General features: G+C 46.5%; 1 protein-coding gene across 6 annotated transcripts in view; it reads right to left on the bottom strand.

Annotated features, from left to right (window-relative positions):
* The window catches only part of TMEM164 (transmembrane protein 164), a 193,711-nt gene that overhangs the window by 23,154 nt on the left and 151,976 nt on the right, over positions 1 to 18,581 (bottom strand). The gene's annotated exons all lie outside the window — the stretch shown is intronic.

Here is an 18,581-nt window from a genome sequence, read left to right as displayed (position 1 = left end):
GCTGCTATTTTTATCATGGCAACCACAGCCATCCAAAATCTCATAAAAGAATGGAAGACAAGAAATCTTGTAAAGAGGTGAGCTTTTTCTATGAAGGGGGACTTTGATTGTGGTTTCCTCTGACTTTTCACTGCTGATGGATTTTTTTCACTGCAAAGGTGATCAAATATTCAATTTCTTTTACAAAAGAAGAAAAAGAGAAAGCACCGTGAGAATAGATGACCCAGTCTACACAGCTATATGCAAATTGTATGGAAACACACATCATTCCTTTTTTATATACCTGGATGTGGCCCCTGGGAAAATCTCAGTGAAAAACCAGTTTTCTTTTAAAGGAAAATAGAAACTTAGGCACTTTCAGAAAAATTAAACACATAAAACTTTTTTTTAAACTTTTAAGAAAAAATAAATGTGACATTTGCTGCTAGCATCTACCCCAGGAGGATAGAAGCATTTCAACTCTAAAGGTAGGAGGAAACCGAGATAATAGCTTTTTCTGAAATCGATTTCTGCCAGAAGGAAGCTTTATGAGCGCTGGGAGAGATGTCAATGTGCACCAGCAGCCACGACAGACCCCCAGAGGCCTCTCCCAAGGGTCTGTTCTGTAATCCTCTAATCCCAGATGGGAAGGCCTTACACCAAGGGGATGAGACAGGGCAAGGCGGCATCCTATTCACCAATCTTCTTCCCACTGCATTCAACTCATTCACTTTTACATGTTATCCATTCATTCAACATGGACTGGGTACATGTTGGGCAGACTTCATGCTAGGAAGTGGTGATGCGGAGGCACAGGTAGGCCTGTGCGCAATGAGACAGCATGATAAGCTGTGCCCTGTGTGTGCGTGATCAGTCATGTCCGACTCTTTGCAGCCCCCAGACTCCTCTGTCCATGGAATTTTGCAGGCAAGAATACTGGAGTGGGTTGCATTTCCTCCTCCAAGGGATCTTCCCAACCTAGGGATCAAACCCGCATCTCTTGCATCAACAGGTGAGTTCTTTTTACCACTAGCGCCACCTGATAAGCCCAATAAGGTCAGCACCTCTAAGTAATGGGCACCCCGAGGAAAAGGAGCTGGAGAAGATAACAGTTGGGGTGAGTTTTGAAGAACAAGGAGGAGATGAGGACAGGAGCTTAAATGAAGGGAAGAACATTCTAGGCAGTGAGTACAACCTGGGAAAAGGCATGGAGACATGGAACAGCATGCTGTTTGCATGGAATCCCAAGCAGGTCTGTGTTGCTGGAGCATCAAGTGGGAGGGGGACATGTGCCACGAAATGAAACTGGAGAGAGGCAAGAGGGCTCAGGTCAGGAAGAGCTTTGTCTGCTGTGCCCAGGAACTTGGCCTTTATCCTTTATACAAGAAGAAGCCATTGAGAGGTTTGAAACAGGCAAATAAATGCAAGATCAGATTTCGGTTTCAGCTAGCTTGACTGCTCTGGCAGCAGTGTGGATGATGGGCAGGAGAAGGATAAGACTGAAGACCAGGTTGGGTGCCGCTGCAGAGATGGATGACTTGGCGATTTGTTGGACATGGAGGAGGTTTCTAGGGTGACCCTCTAGGTCAATGAGTTCAGGAACAGAGAGGAATCGATTTAGGGGAGAGGAGAGCTCAGGTTGGGGGCATGCTGACACTGAATGCCTACAGAGTACCCCAGGTCTAGAGCTCAGGAGAGGGAGATGGCTGGGAAACAGAGCTTGGGGTATGGGTAAGAACAACAAGCAAGAGTACACAGAATGAGATTAAAGGACCAAGGACAGAGCCTGAAGAACACCAATACACAGATCACAGAAGAACACAGAAGATCGTCTTCTGTCAGGAGAAAGAAGATCCATGAGAAGACAGGACTGAAGACAAGATTAAAGACTGTAACAAGCCACATGTGGCCGTTTCCATTTAAATGGATTAAGATGAAGTAAAATTAGAACTCTGATTCCTCAGTAGTGCCAGTCACATTTGAAGTGCTTGATAACCACACATGGTTAGTGGCTACCATACTGGACAGGGAAGAGATAGAACATTCCCATCATCACAGAAAACTGCTGGGAACACACTTCTCTACAGAGTGCAATAAATACAACTATTTCACTGGGTTTGGCAACATGCTGATCCCTGGTGATCTTTGCTGGAGCAATTTCGGGAAAGTAGTGAGGCATGAGCTGAGTGGTAAAAGATTGAAGAAAAGGCTTCCACGTACCTACGGTAAGGAAGAGAATGCCAGGAAAAGGGAACAGGATATGCAAAGTTACAGAGAAATCATCAGCCACACTCCCAGTGTCTCAATCAACTCTCTGAATGACCCTTTCACATCCTTTTGCTCTTTCATGATCTACCACTTGACACAAAGACCCTGCTTTATCTCTAGTACTGTAAAGCAGTCATTGGTTTTTTCCTTGGGCTCATACAGGAAGAGTGCGTGCCAAGTTGCTACAGTCGTGTCCAACTCTTTGTGACCCTATGGACTGTAGCCTGCCAGGCTCCTCTGTCCATGGGATTCTCCAGGCCAGAATACTGGAGTGGGTTGCCATGCCCTCCTCCAGGGGATCTTTCTGACCCAGGGATGGAACTGTAGTCTCTTACATCTCCTGCATCGGCAGGAGTAGGAAACGTCTTTCTTTGCATTGTTGTCTCCAGACCATTGGCCTTCCTTTCTCCCGAAAACCCCACAACCACCATACTGTACCACCCACCAACTACCCTTCCCTTTTACAGCTGCCTACAGACGTACAGGTCATGGCTCCCAATATTCCTCAAGGATATTAGTACCTGGCTCAGCACCCCTCTCTCTAAAAAACACTGCTGCCATAGCTCTTGATCATTTCAACATGTATCTAATAGGAACCCTTGCCTCTCGGCTCCTCTCCTCAATGATTTTGTCCCCATCTCACCTCAGCCAGTCATTCTCAAGGTCATGCTGAGATCTGATAATTATGAATATCTGTAGCCCCTCATTAAGTCGAGTATTCCCTCTTCACCCACCACTTGTATCTTTCCAGCTGGCCCCCTTTGGCCCCACTGGAGTCTGCGGTCCATGGGTCCTGCCATCTTTTTTGTTGTCCCTCACAGTTCCTTCTCTCCTGCATTTCCATGGCCCATCACTCGAATGATCCCTGCCCTACACCTTTGATAGCACGGCAACTCTCATCACGCCTGTACTCATCTTGAAAAAAACCCCAGCCCTGCTTAAGTCAGTCCCAACCTGCTCTCCTTCCCTGCTTGCACCTATACAGTTCAATGTGGCTGGAGAAAAACAACAGTGCTGGGTGTTCTCATTTCAGTTTTGTGATCACACACCTGAAGTGCATCTTTCGTGTTGCCAGGCAATCATAGTACACTCCCCCAGTGCATTCACTCTCTCGGGTCACAATTTAATATTGTCTCCTCGCTTCAATACTTGTATCCCATCCTCACTCTCAGATGAGGACCCTGATTCCTACTTCACTGAGAAAAAAGAAATCAGACAAAAATTCCCATAAGCACTCATGATCGCATCTAAGCATGTAGCCACATCAGTACCCAACGTGCTGTGCCTTCATCCTGTCCCCATGGATGAACTGCCCAGGATCCTACCCAAGGCAGGCCTTCCCTTTTGTATCCCAATGCCATCTGCTCTTGCCTCCTCAATATTTCCCCAAAAACTCTTTCCTCTTTCGAGTTCCTCCTCTCTACTGGATTATTCCTATTAGCATATAAACTAAACACACTGTAACTAACAGCTCCCATTCTAAAACAAACGCACACACACTTGACCTCACTTCGCCCCCGCACATTCCATTTCTCTGCTCATCTTTACAGCAAAACTCCTTGAGAGAATTCTCCATACCTGATATGGAGATATGGTAGCCACTGCCATTCATGGCTAGTTAACATTTGAGATTTGGCTAGTCTGAACTGAGACATGCTATTAGTGTAAAAAACACTACCGGATTTCAAAGGATGTAAAATATCCCAGTAATGATTTTACAGATTATTTGGGAAGGATAATATTTTAGATACAGTGAGTTAAAATCAGTTACATTATTAAAATTAATTTCACCCGTTTCTTTTACCTTTCTTTAGTGTGACTACAAGGACATTTGCTATCACTTGTGTTGCTACCAAGCTTTTACTGGACAGCACTTGTCTACACTGCCATGGCTACAATTCCTCTCTTCCAGGTCTCTGTCAACCCGAGGTCATCAGACTTCCGCATCTACCTCCCCATTCTCACCCACCCTACCTCCACCGCACCAAAACAGCTCCTGTCCAGGTCACAAATAACCTTTCCATTGCTAAATCCAATGGCCAATTCTCAGGCCTCATCTTAGGCACCCTCTGTGTCTTGCAACATTCTTCACTTGGCTTCTGGGATGCTGCTGTCTTAGCTCCCCCCACTCCCGCCTTACAGCCCACTTCCTCTCGACCTCTGTCACTGCTTCCTCCTCAGCTCCTTGACCTCTAGATGATGGAGAGAATCAGGCTGCAGGACTCAAGAGCTTTTCTCTTCTCTACAGACTTTCATTCCCTAGGTTATGTCAACCAATCGCGTGGCTTTAATACCTGCTGATGACTCCAATGTTTGCATCTCAGTCTGGACTGCTGCCTTGAACTCCAGGCTCACACAGCTCACAGTCTGCTTACTATCTGCACTTGGATATCTAAGTGGGCGTCTTTCTCTTAAACCCAGCTTTTGATTTTGGCTTCTATGGTAGATCGTTACAGCACTGGTTTCCAGTATCCACACCCTTATGAATTCCTTTCCCACACTGATTTGGCCATATGGCCCATCTGGCTAAGCCAGGCAACTTGCTTTGATCAATGGGACTTCAAAAAGATGGGATCAGAGGCTTGATAAGTTCTCATGCACTGGGGCTTGCCCTCTTGGAATGCTGCCTGAGACCCCCATGTCATGAAATGCTTCGTCAATAGAGAGGCCCAGCCATTCCAACTGTACCAGCTGAGTCCAGGCAGGATCAGTAAGTAGAAAAAAAAATGTTTTAGCTCAGGCAGCTATAGCAAAATACCATAAACTGGGTAGCTTAAACATTAGACATTTATTTCTCACAGTTCTGAAGGCTGACAAGTCCAGGATCAAGGCCCCGGTAGACTTGTTTGGTGAGAACCCACTTCTCTGTCCACAGACAGACAACTTTTGGCTGTGTTCCCACATGGTAGAAGGAGCTAGGGAACGCTATGGCCTCTTCATCACGGCACTAATCACAATTGTGAAAGCCCCACCCCCATGACCTCATCCAACCCTGATTATGTTCCAAAGACTCCCACCTCCAAATATCATCACATTGGGGGGTTAGGACTTCAACATATGAATTTTAGGGTTGGACACACATATTAAGTCCATGACAAAGAATTACTCAGTTAACCTACACAACTGTGAAAAATAACAAGTCATTGTTTTAAGCTACTAAGTTTGGGGCATACTATACAACACTAGGTCACTGACGAGCACTCCCACCTCTCCAAAAAAGCAATAAACAAGCACAAAACCCCTTCTCCTAGGCTTCCTTATCTTCATAAATGGCAATCCATTTAAGTTACTCAGGTCAAAAAACTTAGAGTTATCTGTGAGTCCTCTCTCTCACATCCCACGTCTGATCCATCAGCAAATCCTGTTGGCTCTCCCTTCTGTATGTATCTGGAATCCAATGAGTTTTCTCCGCCTCTACTGTTAGTGCTCAAGCCACTGGTACCTCCTTCCTCTTTTATTACAAACATTACTTACAGATCTCCCTACTTCTACCCTGTACCCTTACAGGACAGTCAAATTTCAGCATAGCAACTAGGTGATCCCTTGAAAGACGAACTCAGATCATGTCAGTCCTCTGCTCAAATCCCTCCAATGGCCTCCCATTTCCCTAAGAAAACAGCAAGTTCTTAATGGTCTATGAGACCCTAGATATGATTTGTCCCTCACCTATATCAACTCTCTGACTTCCTCTCCTATTACTTTCCCCTTCCTTCACATGGCTCTAGACATACTGACCAACTTGCTATTGCTAGAATACTCTAGAAAGACTCCTGTCTCTGGGTCTTTACACTCATTATTTTCTCTGCTTTGTATACTCTACCAGATATCCAGAAACCTGCAAGCCTTTGCTCAAATGTCATATTCTCAGCATGGCTGTCCTTCACTCTCCCCACCCACTCAGCAGCACTATGCCCCTCACCAGCTTAACTCTGCCTGTATACACTTAACATCATCTGACTTGCTATATATTTTACTTCTTGCTATTTACTTATTTCTTTACTGTCTCCTCCCACAAAAGAATATAAGCTCTGTGAAAGCAAGAATATGTATTCTTTTTACTCGCTGCTTTATCCCCACAAGTGCCTAACAGCAACTAGGGGGTTCAATTCCTACTTGCTGAAAGAATGAGGCAAGTGGCCCAGTATATTCAAGAACTTTATATCATTGAGTCTCAATGGACTATCAAGTGGAGACAGAGGCATAAACAGGAGATGAGGGCCAGTTCTTTAAGAAGTCTTTTTGCAACACTGGAGACGGGAATGGCAACCCACTCCAGTATTCTTGCCTGGAAAATCCCATGGACAGAGGAGCCTGGCAGGATACAGTCCATGGGGTCTCGAAGAGTTGGACATGACTGAGCAGCTTCCACTTTGCAACATTAGATATATTGAACTTTACAAGTCACCTTGAGGTCCAGTTAAAAGGTGGGCTCTGAGGCAGTCTGGGGTGGGGGCTGGAGACTCTGCATTTCTAACTGGCTCCCAGGTGCTTCTGGTCCTGAGACTATACTTTACATGGTAACGGACAGGGCTCCTCATCTGGCACCTGATTGAAATAGGGCAAGATAAGAGGCAGGGAGACCAGTATTGAAGCTGCTGTAATAGACCAAGTCAAGGATGAACAGATCTGAACTAAATAAAACAGAAGGTGTGTTATGTACTAAGTTGCTTCAGTTGTGTCCAACTGTTTGCAATACTATGGACTATAGCCTGCCAGGCTCCTCTGTCCATGGATTTCCTAGGCAAGAATACTGGAGTGGGTTGCCATTTCCTTCTCCAGGGGATCTTCCTGACCCAGGGATCAAATCGCCTCTCCTGTATTGGCAGGCAAGCCCTTTACCACTAGTGCCACCTGGGAAGCCCAAACTAGGAGTAGTAGGAATGAATTTGAGAAATGATCAGATCCAATTGATTGGATTGGATGGGATGGGGGTGGTAAAAGGCCAATGATTATCTTTAGATTTCTGGTGTGGGTGGTGGTGCCACTCAGTGGGATGGTGAACATCGGAGAAGGTGTAGATTTGGCGATAGGGGATGAAACGACAAGTCTAGTTCCCGACAACGTCAAGCCACCTTTGCTGCCCTCTAAATGAGAAACCTTCATTTCTTTGCTTTTTTTTGGCCACACCCATATGGGATCTTAGTTCCCCAATCAGGGATCGAACCCATGGTCTCTGCATTGGAAGCATGGAGTCTTAACCACTGGACCCCCAGGGAAGTCCCAGAACCTTCACTTTTAGCTTCTGCCATAGTTACCCAGAAGACAGATGATCATGGACGTGTGACTTCCCATCCTTGGCCATTGAGTGCAGGCCCAAGTCAGGACTCCTGCCATCTGGGCACCGGATCAAATGAACTGTACCCTCTAGACTGCTTAATATAGGGGGAAGTGGAGACTGTCCCAAGTTGGGGGTCCATGTGGAAGGTCAACTTGGTTGACCTTTTTATCCTGAGGGGTTGGAGAGCCCACTCTGGTTAGGCCTCACCCTCAAGTGCCCAGTGGGCCACTTACCTACGGTGAAGACACATAAAGACCCAACTTCACCCGTGAGGATCAGAAAACCAGCCCTCTGCGAAAAGCAGAGTGAGGACCCTGAGCTGGCAAAGACTTCAACAGGGGGACCTGACCTAGCAGACAAGCTAGGAGTCCAGACCCAGGTCCCAGCTTCCGTTCTTCCCCAGTTGCTGTGAGACCTGCTGTGTGGATCAAAACCCCCCTAAGCCTCAGAGCCCTGCTGGGGGAATCTAATCTCAGGCTCTCCGTACCTTACAGGAGCATGTAGGGATAGAAAAGCTAAAGGAGCACGGAGGTACTTTAGGGGAAAAGTACTATTTAAACACAAGCCCCACTATGCCTCACACACGTTCTGCAGTTAGTACTGGTTGGGTCTCTGGTGAGCTTTCATCAAGGGGAAGTCAGCTCTTGGATCATTTGATGCAATGAGGCTACACCTTCCATCTGTATCAGAATCCCCTGGAGGGCTTGTTAAAAGGCATCTTTGCTGGGTCCCACCCAGGACTTTCTGATTCAGTAGGTCTGAGATGGGGCCTAGAATCCAGAATCTGCATTCGCATTTCTAATACATTCTCTGATTAGGCTGCTAGTCCCAGGACCACAATGCAAGAGACATAGGCTTCCCCACTGTCTCAGCAGTAAAGAATCCACCTGCAAGTCTGGAGCTGCAGGAGACATGGGTTCGATCCCTGGATCGGGAAGATCCCCTGAAGGAAGGCATAGCAACACAGAATACTCCAGTGTTTTTGCCTGGGAAATCCCATGGACAAAGGAGACTGGCAGGCTGCAGTCCATGGAGTCGCAAAGAATAGGACACGACTGAGCGCCTGAACAACAACAAGCACATCAGGTGATTCTGATGCTAAGTCTTCCAACCACGCTGCCTTAAGAGGAATTCTGGAGCTGGAAGATGTACCAAGAGGTCTAGGGAAAACTACCAGTGTGGGGGGCCTTGGTCTGGTCAGATGTGAGAGCAGTGTCTCCTGGAAGCTGATAAAATTAAGGCAGGAAATACTTGACTTAATCCATTGCTACCACAAAGCACTCCTGAGCCCCACATACTTCCTCTTCAGCAGGGAAAGTCTTACAGTCTTCAGAAACTCACCTACCCACCCTCCTCCACAGGGCTCAACCCAGGGCCAATTTCTCAAATTCCCCGCTCTTCCCTCACTCAAAACACCCGTCAGGAGACTTCAGAATCCACCCGAATCCCTTAGCCTTTCCCCTGCCCCTCACCCCATTAGCCACGTGGAACTGAGAAGCCAGTGAAAGAGAAATTCCCCAGCATCCTAAAGCTAGACAGACACCAGGGTAGTGAGCTAACGTGGGGTAAGGAAGAAACAAAGGGCACCACCTGGAACTGAGGGTGGTATGAAAACCTGGGGACATCACAGGCCAAAGCACTCTTGCTTTAACTGTCCTAGAAGCTAGCACGGGGCTGTATTACAACCCTCACCTTGCAAAAGATAAGTGTAAAGCTCAGATCAAACAACATGGGAGTTCTCACATTCCAGTTTCCTGCGTGTGTGTGCTCAGTCACATCCAACTATTTGAGCCCCATGGACTGTAATTTGCCAGGCGCCTCTGTCTGTGGGATTCTCCAGGCAAGAATACTGGAGTGGGTTGCCAGGCCTTCCTCCTCCAAGGAATCTTCCCAACCTATGGATCAAACCCACATCTCATATCTGCTGCATTGACAGGTGGGTTCTTTAGCACTAGCGCCACCTGGGAAGCCCTTGGGAAGCCTGAGATGTCCCCTTGGACTTCAAAAGAACCTTGTCACTTGGCTGCAAGCCTGAGTGTCCACTGTTCCGAGTCTGAAACAAGAGCGCCCTCTAGTGAAGCACATAGGGGTTTCCAAAGAGCCTGACGGCAGGGCTTGCTAGCTTGCCTGTGCCTGGCTGAGTACATGAGGACACTGACGAAGCCCTTCTCAGGACAGTGTTTTACACGCATAAAATAAAATGCAGAGGGTTACCAAAGAAGCCAATGACATTAAGAGATGATTATCAAAATATTTAAACAGATTTGTAATATAGTACTTATGCTTCTTTACTAACGTGTTTAATAATAAGAGCTAGCAGCTACTATAATTTCAAAGTAGTGATGAGCATAAACAGCACTCTGAGCTCTCTGCCACAACTGTAACCTGATAGGAAGCCATCTGCGATTGCTATTGACAACAAAGCCACAGGTAGGACTCATTCCTACATTCATGTGCTGCGTTTCTGCTGGAGGTTAGTGAAAACAAAAATATGATTATTTTTCTCATCCAAGTTAATGGATTGCTTAATTCCTACTTGTGGATCCCAGGTTAAGAAACCGTGCTTAGATGAAAACTGCCACAACGAACCAACCAAAGAACCCCCACAAGGATGGAGAAGAGGGAGTTCCCAGAGCGGGGAGTTGTGCCACCAGCCCCACAGGTCCTCAAGCTGGCTGTCATCCAAGCTATCCCGCTGGAAACCCAGGGAAACCCAACATGGTGGCCCCACCAGTGTCAACTCCCTCTGAACCTGCCACCTGTGCACAGAACGGCCCCTCCGCCTCTCCAGCCCAAGGAGACCTGGCTCTTAGGATCCAGAGCAGGAAACTCTATACGAGGTGTCAACACCAAGGCTGCAAGTTCTCTCGCCCAGTCCTGCTGCCACTGAGTTGCTGGGTGCCTGCTCAGCTGACATTAAAACAGCCCATTTTCATTGTTCCTTGGATGACTCTTCTTTCAACCCAGATGCGGAGTCCTCCTGAGGAAAACTGGGTGACCGGACAGACTAGTACTGGAAGAACACAAGGAAATGTTTCAGGGGGAACCCCCTCAGTGCTGGCCACCAACCAGAAGGTTGAAGAAGAGCTACACTGTCCAACGTAGCAATAGCTGTTTCCACTGCAATTCAAGTTTATTAAATGTAGAAATTCCCCAGTCCTAGCTCTTCACCCGCACTATCCATATTTCACCTGCTCAGGAGCCACCTGGAGCTGGTGGCTGCAATAATGAACAGAGTGGATATAGAATATCTCTTTTATCACAGCATATCACAGCACTGGAACAATCTAGACTTATCTCCTCCTCCCATTTCCCGAAGCACTTACTCCTCTTGTCACTACCCTCCTCAGTCTGCCATCAAGCCCTTTCATCCTCAGCAGCTGTCATCGCCTTGTAAGTCATCCATTTCCCTTTCTCTCGGTGCCTTCCATGCACCCTCTCACAACCAGCCTTCATCTTGGCACCTAAAGGTGCCCAGCCTTAGGGAGAGAGGAAGGGGAGGAGGGGAAAGCGGGGCAGAGGGGCCCTTCCCTTGGCTCTGCAAGGCCCTTCAGCCCTCCTTCCTTAACACTCTTAAGCACCTCCTCCCCATCCCTTCTCCAGTGGCCTTACTTCCCTGGAATCCTCTGAAACAATGCGGCACTCTGGGGTCACCAGTCCTTTCATGACAATTTCTCCTGCCTTAGCTACCAGGAAAACCAGCCACTCCTCCGGTTGCTCTGACGATTCCTGCCATCTCCTTACATTCTTCTTCCTGTCTATTTGCAGGCTGATGCCCCCAAGGCCTTATTTGCAGGCTGATGCCCCCAAGGCCTTTTTCCAAGTACTGATTCTTCCACCTACACAGTCAGCCTGAATCATCTCATCTACTCCCGTGTTTACATCTACCACTTTGATACCAAAGACATTGAAGTCCGCCTCCAGCCCAGACCCCAGAATATTCCAGAAGAATATTCCAGAAGAACTCCAGAATATTCCACCCAACTGTGTCCTAGACATCTTAGTCTGATGAGCCTAGAAGTACCTCAAAGTCAAGTAAACTCATCTTCCTCCTTAAAATATGCTCCTTCCTTCTGAGTTCCCTCTCCATGAGGGGCACTCAATCCCCCAATCGCACTATGGCTAACCAGACCAATATCCTGGGGCCTCAGAAGACTTCATCCTCTCCCTGGCTCCTATAGCATCTTATTTATAATAAATACTAGTAATTTAGTGAACATTAATTTAAATTCAAATAAAACATGATCTTAATTATCTTCATCTCCTGAAATGATGAAAAGACAAGACTGCCACCTAGTGGCTAAACACAGATTAAACAATTAGATACAGAATTATTAAAAGTATATGGAACTTTCAGGAAAATGTGCCTTAGGTCGCCTAAGAAAGTCAGACATAGATCCAGAGAGGAGTTGCTCCTTTGGGCTGATTTGTAGGGGAGGACACAGACTTTGCCAGGCCAAAGCAGAGAAGCTGGTGTGTATATGCGGCGGGGGGTGGGGGAGGGGAGGTGGGGGCAGCAAGAGTGGAAGCAGGTGGGGCTTTGAAAGTAAGGAAATGGGAGCTGCAGTCTAAGTGATGGGAAATGAGGTCAAAGAGACAGGCAAGTGTCAGACTGTGAACAGTCTCGAACGCCCATAAGGCAGGAGTTTGGTCTTTATCCTGCATGAGAATTTGAAGCAGTGGAGAGAATTCTTATCAGATTTGCTTTCTTTAGAAAGGTATTCTGGAAACTGGACAGTAGGCAGACTGGGTGGGAGGTAGGGGTGATCGGGGAGGGGGGCAGGGAGACGAGACAAGAAACAAAGTACTAGTCCCAGCAATGGAGGCTGAGACCCTGCGCTAGGACAGGTAGGGGGGGACAGAGAGGAATGTCCAATGTGCAAGCATTTTGAGAATCTGGATCCTCAGAACTTCTGAACTGATTGGTACTGGGGGTGAGGCAGAGAAGGGGATCCAGGAAGCTGGCAGGAATTTGGGCTTTGGCACTAAGATAAGAAGTAGAGGAGGAGGGAGAAGAGCAGCTTGCAAGGAGGAGCATGCAACTGAGGAGGCTGGCCAAAGATATCTCCTCAGGCCTGCAGTCAGAGCTACAGACGTGGAATGCCAGGATCGCCGAGACAGGCAGGGCAAAGGAGCCCAAGGAGAAATAGCCAGAGGAGGAGGATAACCAGGAGACAGGTGAGGCTTGGGATTCAAAGGAGAAGCAGATATCTAAAAGGAGGGCTGCCAGCAAAGGTAAGTCCACTGACAGACACTCTGCATGGGCAAGGCTGCGGCTTCAGAAGTCAGCAAGGCACAACCTGACCCCAAGAACCCACAGTATACTTGGAAGGTAAGATTTGCAATTAACAAGAGGCAGTGAAGTGGTTAAAAATAATAACAGCAGCAGTAATAATACCAGAAAAATAGAATATACCATTTACCATGTATCAGGACCTTTACATACGTGAGCTCACTGACCCCTCACAACACACCTACCAATCCCCATTCTACAAATGAGAAAATATGCAGATGGGTGAAGGCACTAGCCCGAGGACCAACACCAGGATTTGAACGCAGTGTCCAAACCTAGCAACTACCTATAGTGGTTTCAAATGGCAGTTTAAGCTCTAGTGCAGGGGTGTCACAAATTCCTTGGGCACTTTGGGGCTCTGGCTCAAAATAAAGCTGCTAAGTATAAAAAATAAAAAGATACAGGGTCATGAAAGAAAACAAAACAATACAATATCAAAATACAGTTATTAAAATACTTTTAAAAACTTTTAAAAATGTTGAGGTGATGATGAAGTGCAAATGATTTTGCAAGATATCTGAGCAGTTGAAACAAGCACAAAGTATCCGATTTATATGAATGGCAACTTGCCAAGGAGTGCAAATGCAACCCAAGGACTGTGGTTTGCTGTGATTCAGAACTGAAGAAAATACTACATTTCAGTTGGAGTTAATGCAAATGAAGATGTGATTCTCCCCCTACCCCCAATCCCCGTATCCAGTATCATGGACTGCATAAGTCTAGTGAACTTTGTGCAGATTCAATCAGCTCAACATTGCCCTATGAAACTTACCGAGTGCTTAGTCCATGGAAAGCGCACATAAACGTTAGCTTGTAAGATGTCTAACAGAATATGGGCAATGTGCAGTGTGTGGATATACAGTCTTTCATTCAGTCCAGAAATATGAAGAACAAGAGAATAATTCCTGTCCTTGGGGTGATGGGCATGTAAACAGACACTTAAACCAAACCACTAACATAGCAAAAGAAAATAAGGGATATTTTTTTAATGACCTTGGAGTAAGGAAGGGCTTTCTAGTCCTGACTCAAATTCAGATGCCATGAAATAACAGATATATTACACAGAAATATAAACATCCTACATGGCAAAAATAAATCATGCGCAAAGCCACCCTGGTGGCTCAGATGGTGAAGAATCTGCCTGCAATGCAAGAGATCTGGGCTCAATCCCTGGGTTGGGAAGATCCCCTAGAAGAGGACATGGAAACCCACTCCAATATTCTTGTCTGGAGAACCCCCATGAACAGAGGAGCCTGGCGGGCTACAGACCATGGGGTCACAAAGAGTGAGAAATGACTGAGCAACTATACTTTCACTTTAAAGTTATAAAACAGATGACAAAAGTGGGGGAAATATCTGCAGGTATATTACAAAAGACTAAAGAGCTCCCAGGATTCAATTTTGTATTTTAAAAAAAAATCAACAAAAGAAGAATGAGCACATGAGAGGAACACATAATTCAAGGACAAGGAAATCGAATGCCAATTTAAACATGTATAAAGAGGCTCAGCCTGACTCAAAGTAAGAGAAATTCAAATTAAAAGTGGATCAATATACCATTAGTTTTACCCATCAGATGGGAAAAAAGTGGAAAGTTTGGAAATATACTCCTTTGGTGAGGCTGTGTGGAAACACACTCTTCCATATTGCTAAGAAACATTTAAATTGATAGAACTTTTGGGGGTCTGGAATTATTCACCAAATTTACAAACACATATACTCTCTAACTCAGCAGTTCCACTTAGGGGGATTTATTCTTTAGATACCCTTGCATACTTGGAAAATGGTATTATAGGTTCAAGGTCATTCGGCACATTGTTATTTATATTAGCAAGAGGCTGGAAACAAAGTGAATGTCTACCAAGAGGAGATGGAATAAATAAACAAAGAGTGTTGTAGTCTTGTGTCTAAAAGCCTCGCAAGTTGAGTTCAAATCCTGGGTCGGCTACTTACTATCTGAATACCAGTTTCCTCATCTACAAAACAGAGGTAACAGTAACACCTACCCGAAGGACTGTGGTGGGGATTCAATGGGGTAATGTTATGTGAAGAGCTGGAAACAATGTCTGACGCCTGTCACAGAGGGGCTTTGGAAAGGCGGATTGAAAAGGGTCAGGTAACCTTTCGTTTCTTTTATTAAAGAAGAATTGATTTATAGTATCATACAAGTTTCACGTGTACAACGTGTGGGTGCTTAGTCACGTCTGACTCTGTGTGATCCTGTGGACTGTAGCCCGCCAGGCTCCTCTGTCCATGGGATTCTCCAGGCAAGAATATCGGAGTGGGTTGCCATATGCACTTGTAAAAATATGCCCCTTTACTTCAGAGTATGGAGGTCAATTCTAACTCAACATTCATTTGTGTGATTATTCAATTCACACCTGGCTCCTCCCACAACATTATGAATTCTATGAGAGGAGGGGTGGGATGGGGTCTGATTTTCACTCATCAGGGCACCCCAATGGCCAGCATAGAGCCTGATTAGAAAGAAGTGAGGTGAGGTGAGGTGAAGTCGCTCAGTCGTGTCCGACTCTTTGCGACCCGGTGGACTGTAACCTACTAGGCTTCTCCGTCCATGGATTTCTCCAGGCAAGAATACTGGAGTGGATTGCCATTTCCTTCTCCAGGGGATCTTCCAGACCCAGGGATCGAACCTGGGTCTCCCGCATTGGAGGCAGACGCTTTAACCTCTGAGCCACCAGGGAAGCCCCGAAGGCACATATAAATATGCTGCTATGGTTTGAATATCTGTGTCACCGAAAATTCATGTGGTAAAATTCCAACCCCCGAACGTGAAGGTATTGGGGGCTGGGGCCTTTGGGAGGTGCTTAAGCCATGAGGGTGGAGCCTGGGAAGTCTGAGATAAAAATCACCAGCATGGTCACCTTCTTGTGAGGCCCCTCTTCCTGGCTCATAGCCGGCCCCTTCTTTTATAAAAGACACACCAAAAGGATCCCTCGTCCCATCCACCACGTGAGGCCACAAAAAGAAGGGGCCAGCTGTGAACCAGGAGGAGGGGCCTCACAAGAAGGTGAGCACACTGGTGACTTTATCTCAGACTTTCCAGCCTCCAGAACTGTGAGCAATAAGCTACCCAGTCAGTAGTATTTGCTTGTGGCAGTCCAAATGGATGAAGACATATGTGTTAGATGCATGGATGAAACAGATGCGGGGGTAGAGATGATTCCCTGCTTCTAGCTGGAGTGACTGAGTGGTGCCATCTGTCAAAAACCACAGGGCGAGAAGCAGGGCTGACGGGAAGATGAGTGCACGTGGGTAGGCCAAGCTGCGGTATGCTTGACACATTCAGGAAGACATGCTGGAGTGAACTATGTGAAAAGGAATCTCCTAAGATTAAGGGCTGCCGAAGGTGACCTCATGGCCATCACAGCACGGGCTGGTAGCTAAATTGTGTAAGCACGTGAGACCACAACAGGACTAGCAGAGCAAGAGGTGAGCCCAGAACAGAACTCTGGGGAAATCAACATCTCAGAGGACAGAGGACTGCAAGAGACTTGGGAAGGCACGGATGGTGAGATGGGGATGGAGTGGGGGGTGGATACTGGAAGCCTTGAGAGAAGAATATTCCAAAAGGGAGTGGTCAACAACGTCCAGTGTAGCAGAGGGCAGGCAGGATAAAGCCTATGAGACGGTCACCACATTTGGTCACATAGTTGTTGGAAATCTTTAGAAGAGCTCTTCCCATAAAGAGGTGGGCAGTGAGGTAGACGTCTGATGGTGATGTTCTGATGAATGAAAGTAACTGAGAGGAAGGCTCATCAGATGTAAACAAGTGTCACTCAAAGTTATGTCCTATTCATGACATGATTTCAAGTGGTAAATAGATAAACATTTAACTTAAAAGTGATATATTTAAAGTGTATTAAAATAGGACTTCCCTGGTGGTCCAGCAGTTAAGAATCCAGCTGCCAATGCAGGGGACATGGTGTCAGTCCCTGGTTTGGGAAGATTCTGTACGCCGTGGGGCAACTAAGCCTATGTGCTGCAACTACTTAGCCTGCAATCAAGAGCCCACGAGCGGCAAGCACTGAAGCCTGTGCGCCCTAGAGCCTGTGTTCCGCAACAAGAGAAGCCACCGCAATTCGCAGCCTGCACACTGCAACTAGCGAAAGCCCAGGCACAGCAAGTGGAGGCTCGCCACAGCCAAAAATAAAGAAAATCTTAAAAAGTGTACTAAAATAGATAATCAGTGTACTGAATCCAGGATTTCACAAGCTTCTCTTAAAAACAAATATATCTTAGGAAAAAAATTAATAGGTTTAATATCACGTACATAATAATAGATGCGAATACATGGATAAGGCAAAAAATATTATGTCTTAAGAACTAAAACTTGGGAAATATTGTTTGGACTACTTTATGATGTGAGGGGAGGATAAAAGATATAGTTGTGTGGAGTTAAAGATTTTTAGACTAGGGAAGACTTTAGTATACTGAAAATCCAAGCACTGATGATCACGTGACCAATTGAGGGCTAGAGGTTCCAGAGGAGGCGGAAGGGATGCAGTGGAACGACAGCCGGGTGTGACCGGCCACGGCCACGAGCAGGAGGAATACCGCTCCCTCCAAGATCGGAGGGAGGAACGTAAGGATGGGCGTGGGTAGCGTGGAGGGAAGTGGCTGAGGGAATTCCCACTCGAACATCTCTTATTTCCCCAGTCATTTGTTGGGAGAATATCTACTGAGAGTGGAAAGGATTGGAAGTTTGAATAGACTGGACAGGAAGTTTGGAGTGGGAGGCCAAGCTTTGTCACAAGATTTCTGAGGGCAGAGTGTGGAGACACAGAGCAAGTGAGTGATGGTGCTGACAATGATAATAGAGATCATGGGATTTCACTGGCCCAAACCTGAAAGAGTTGAGAGATTTTCTCACAAGACTAACAGTAGGCACTGGGATTGGACACTAATCTGAGTGCAAGGCACAAGGGAGTGAGACATGCTCAGGAACTGGTAAAGGGAAAGTTCCAGTAACTTGTCAGGGTGGTACAGCTGATTTGGAGAAAAGGGGAGGTTGGAAGAAGCACAGATTTGGGTCAAAGAAAAGGACATAATGCTTATGATCTCGGAAGAGTTTTAGGGGAAAGCAAGGTCCTGAAAGGGGAACAGAAGTCACTATAATTAACAAGCTCACACACTGAGAAGCTGGGGGTGGGATGAGCAGTCCTCACCCAGAAGGTTCTCAGGATGCTGGCTAGAGCTGTATTGAAAATAGTGAGAGTGCCATGCGCCAAAGGTACCTAGGAATGCAGGGAAAGTGACCAAGAGGTTCGAATGATGGTGGAAATCAAAGAAAGAGGTAAAGAGGATGGTAAAGAAAAAAGCACCCACACATAAGGCAGAGACGAAAAAATGGTCTGGAAGAGACAGTGGAGAGACGGGTGGCATATGGGGCTGGGCAGATACAACAGCCTCAGTTAGATGGTTTCAGGCAAGAGATGGGAGGACTCTGTGTTTTGTGAAGAGCTGAGGCTGGGGTTATAAAACATGTAGGTCCACATTTCAGAGCTGACAGGAAAGGAAACAGAAACAAAGAGTGTGGCTGGAGGAAGGAGGAAGAAAAGCGCAGCGTGGACAGGAGAGGCCATGTTTACTACGAAGGTGCCAAATGGCTGTAGCAATGAGGAGAGAGAGATTCCCATTAAGCAGGACCTTCCCTTTCAGGGACACAGGGCTCCTTAGCATGGGGGGTACTGGAGAGGAGACCTAGTCTGGCCTTGGGTAAAAACTTCTCAAACACTTATT

Source organism: Budorcas taxicolor, chromosome X, assembly GCF_023091745.1.
Source record: "Budorcas taxicolor isolate Tak-1 chromosome X, Takin1.1, whole genome shotgun sequence".
In the NCBI taxonomy this organism is placed as follows: Eukaryota; Metazoa; Chordata; class Mammalia; order Artiodactyla; family Bovidae; genus Budorcas; species Budorcas taxicolor.
Note: the sequence above shows the minus strand (reverse complement) of the source record. Positions and strands in the feature narration are given on the sequence as shown.